The 4,345-nt window shown below is 37.8% G+C and overlaps 1 long non-coding RNA gene across 1 annotated transcript; it reads right to left on the bottom strand.

The window, feature by feature from the left end:
- Positions 1-250: 250 nt before the first annotated feature.
- Positions 251-3,647, bottom strand: LOC131814386 (uncharacterized). The gene is made up of 3 exons (XR_009347293.1): positions 3,531-3,647; positions 2,356-2,465; positions 251-379 (listed from the first exon to the last, which is right to left on the bottom strand). It is a non-coding gene; the product is annotated as an uncharacterized LOC131814386 (long non-coding RNA).
- Positions 3,648-4,345: the final 698 nt, after the last annotated feature.

The raw sequence follows: 4,345 nt of genomic DNA, 5'->3' as shown, positions 1-4,345 counted from the left end.
GGCAGCTTATGTGATTAGAGTCTCAGGTTAAATTTGAAAGGGACCCTAGAGCTGGAGGATTGAACTGATCTAGTATCGGGATTTTCAAATACATAAATAGTGGAGCTATTCAGGCTGTCACAGAAGGGCTCAGTGGAACCAAACACTATACATGTAACTATTTCCATTATTTTGTTAATACTCAAAACTCGAGGTATTAGTTACAAAATATTCTGCATAAGTTGTAAACGGTGAATTTTGTTCACTGAGTTATATTAATTTTATTGCAAGATAGTTACACGCTACATATTTTTCATCAACACACTTAATATTCATGGTAAGTGGGTTAGGTTTCTCATGTGTATGCTTTTGAGAATCCTGGAGAAGGAGATATAAATTCCTGCATTGGAAAAGGAGAAATTGATTAGCAAAACAGAAAGTCAAAGGAGAGGAACCCCAAGACCCTGCCAATACATGGTGCAAAAATGCAGTGGGGTTTTGGGTTGGTCAAGTTTCCCAAGCTAGCCTTTACATATTTGGACAAAGTTAAATGCTTTTTTCTCCTTAATTTTTCAACCCTGATGTATTTTCAGGGAAATTTGATCCATATGTTTCTAATTCATTTACTCCAACTCATCAAATGTTGTTTTGTAAAACTATTCTCTGCCCAGAGTTTTCTAAACAGTCTTAAGAAGGCCCCTAAACAGAAATGGGAATAGATGCAAAGGGTACACTTGCCAAACCTAAATTCTCTCGAACCCAGTGTTAAGTAGAAGACTAGCATCTATTTTTAAACTTGGCAAACTAGAGACACCATTCAGCTGCTGACTCAGATTGAAACAACAATTAGCTGTTATTTGTGCAAATTTTAGATGCAAAAGATTGTTTTCTAAAAACACATGGAAAAGTATCAAACTCTTATTCATAGGGAATAGAACAACATTGTGCTTTACTTTTTCCTAAAACTTTCTCATAGTTATTATCACCTTTGCTTCTCACCAAAATCTTATGAAATAAATAAGGTAGTTATATCCATCCTCATTGTACACTTGAGGGTACTGAGGCCCAGAGAAACTAAGTCAGCTTCCTTATAGCATATAGGGGTTTTATAGCAGGAGAAGCTGGAACCCAGTCCTTCTGGCTCTAAACTGATTCTCTTTGGACAAATAGTGATGTCAATATCTCTCTGTGGCTCACACAGACAATATTGTCATTTAAAGCAGCCTGGGTAACCCAGTGCATAGAACTCATTAGGAAACTCACAAAGGGTTCTATTAGTGACAGGACCAGACAAGGTGCTAGTCTCTTTTGCCAGGATATCTCCAGCCTTTATGTGGGGTCAGGCAGGCTTACTGGCAGCTGAGTGAAGTTAATGTATAGACATTGCACATACCTAGAAATTTGACCCAATTATGTTTGGTGTAATTTGACCTAATTGGTGCATTTGCGCATTTATTGTGACGATTATTGCAAAGACTTATTGCAGAATAACACTTCACACTATTAAAAATGATTGTTTCCAACATACCATTTTATTCTCAAAACACTGTCCAAAAGAAAGATCCAGAACTATTTGTCCCTACTTTGCAAGTAAAAAATCCAAGTTATTAAACTTTCCATAGTAAGAGCTGAGTACAGCACATATAACATTTTCCACAATTTATCAGAATGAAGCAACTTTAGGTCTATTTTCAATATTAATGGTGATGTTGATGAAAATAATTATGATGGTGATTACTATTGACTGGGTTTTCACCATGTGCCAGCTATATAACCTCAAGTACTTGTCACAAAAATATTGAGGTAGATATTTTTACTCTAATATTTAAAGATGAAGAAATAGACTTGGCAAAGTTAGGTATTGTATGAGTTAGGGGGTCTATTTGCAGCAAGTGATAGACAACCAAACTTTAAAGCTGACTTTAGCAGAGACAAAATGTTTTGAGCCATATCACGAGACACCGTGGCTTCATGTGGACTTTCATTCTGGGTTGCAAATGATATCATAAAAACTTAAAATTTTCTCTCTTTCTTATTTCTTCTTTTTCTTCTATTGCCAGTCTTATTCCCAAGTCCCACAAGGGGCCAAGATGGTAACCAACAGCTGGAGATCTTTTCTTGCCTCCATAGTATGCACCTGTCCTTGGCTGATACTGGTCCATGTCAACTCACATGTTTGCATGTGAACAAATTCCTAAATGATCCCTCTGGCTCAGGCCTGGGTTTCATGCTTGTCCTTGACTAAGGGTAAGGCAAGTTCTAGACAAACCACATAAAATGAGAGTGAGGAGGGAGTTGTTGAGAAAGAAAATGTGGATGGACTATTAACCAAAATAGCTCTAAGGGCAAAAAGACACTAGGAGACCAGATACTTACAAATGTTATAGCTAACAGTATGCCAAAGGCCAAAGATCTGGAGTGCGACCAAACTGAACTCACATGCATATATTCTTCCTTCCAAAGTCCATTCTCTGGGTGACTTTTATCTGGAAAAAAAAAAAAAAGAGTTAAAACCTATTTTAGGTTTTGCCTGACAAATGGTGTTGGTTGCAACTATCCATCTTGGCAACTGCTATTCAAAGGCATAAAATCACAAACAGCATGGAAACAAATGGTCATGCCTGGGTTCATAAAGCCATAAAAGGAAAAGATGAAAGAGCATATTTTTGTCTATGTGCTGATACCTGCACCCTACTTTTTGTGCTCTTGAGTGGCCACAGAATAGAACTGGAACAGCCTCTGTGGTATGAGTAGGTGAAAGATTGTCTAGATGAAGGAGCACCAGTTACATAACTAGTCAAAGTGCTTATGACCCACTCCCTGGAAAGCCCTCCACATGTTCCTACCCTAATCAAATGAGTACAAAAAACATACACATTCAGTGAGAATATTTTATGGGTTAGACAATATTCTACACTGTGTAGATATTTTCTATATCACAGTTTTACCATGAGCTTTCTTCAGGTGTTCTTACTTCCCAAATCACTTAACATTATTTCTGACAACCTTTGTGATAGGTAGAATAACAGACTCCCAAAGGTGCCCATGCCCTAATCCCCAGACCTTTGAATATGTTGCCTTACATGATAAAAGGAGCTTTGCAGATGTGATTAAGTTAAAGATCTTAAAATGGGGGAGATTATCCTGGATTATCTAAGTGAGCCCTGTTTCCACTGTCGCTGTCCTGTAAGACTAAAAATATAGTAGCTATTATTATCAGTATTTGTAATATTAGTAACAGTAATAGTATTGATATTTGTATCAGTACTAGTAATAAGGTTAACCATCTTTTTTTTTTTTTTTAAAGATTTATTTATTTGACAGAGAGTAAAGTCCCAAGTAGGTAGAGAGGCAGGCAGAGAGAGAGGGGGGAAGCAGACTCCCTGCTGAGCAGAGAGCCCCATGCAAGGCTCCATTCCAGTACCCTGAGATCATGACCTGAGCCGAAGGCAGAGGCTTAACCCACTGAGCCAGCCGGGTGCCCCAAAGTTAACCACCTTCTGAGTACATACCATTGCTAGGTAGTGTCTTACATATTTTCTATGAATTACCTATTTTAATCCTCATGTAGTACAATGAAGGAAGTATCATTACTCTCAAATTTTGAATGATGAAAGGGAATGAAACTGAACTGAATGTTTATACTTGCCCCTTTCCTCCTTCATAGGTTGAAATCCTAACTTCCAATGAGGTGACATTATGAGGTGGGGGCTTTCAAGATTTGATTAGGTCATAAAGGTGAAGCTCTCACGTGTGAGATTAGTGGCCTCATAAAAGAGTTTCTAAGCCACCCGGTGTATGGTATTCTGTTACAGCAACCGGAACAGACTAAGACAGTGATTCTTTGGGAGATTATATCATTTGCCTAATACCCTATGGTTAGTAACTAGTTGTGGTAGAATTAGACCATGGTTTGTTTATTTACAAAATTCAAGTTCTACACCTCAATTTTGAAGGTTTCATGTCTCTAAAATTAGCTGTTGAAGCGTATAAAACTCCTGGCTTGCATCTATGGTGAAAGAGGATATCCTGGGATATCAAAGACACACTTGACTGATGTTAACTCTCGTCCCAAGAGCTACCTTCCTTTGTTAACACATTGTTTCCTCTGCTAAGAATAGCCTTCAGTTCCTTTGCCATGATCACAAATCACCTTGTCTGTGATGCCTTTCTTGACATCACTACCTCTTAGGAGTTCACTGTCTCCCTCACCAGGATATAGACTTTCTGATGCCAAGAAACCTGCTCATTGGCAACTGTATAACCACTGGTAGAACAACTTTGGGCACATCAATATATTCAATGGATATTTAGTTATAAAAGGAGAAGTGAATGGGTCAATATGTAAATTGAGAAATGAATGAAT

Source organism: Mustela lutreola, chromosome 14 (assembly GCF_030435805.1).
Source record: "Mustela lutreola isolate mMusLut2 chromosome 14, mMusLut2.pri, whole genome shotgun sequence".
Classification (NCBI taxonomy): Eukaryota; Metazoa; Chordata; class Mammalia; order Carnivora; family Mustelidae; genus Mustela; species Mustela lutreola.
The sequence above is the reverse complement of the archived record's forward strand: the minus strand, read 5'-3'. Positions and strand labels throughout refer to the sequence as shown.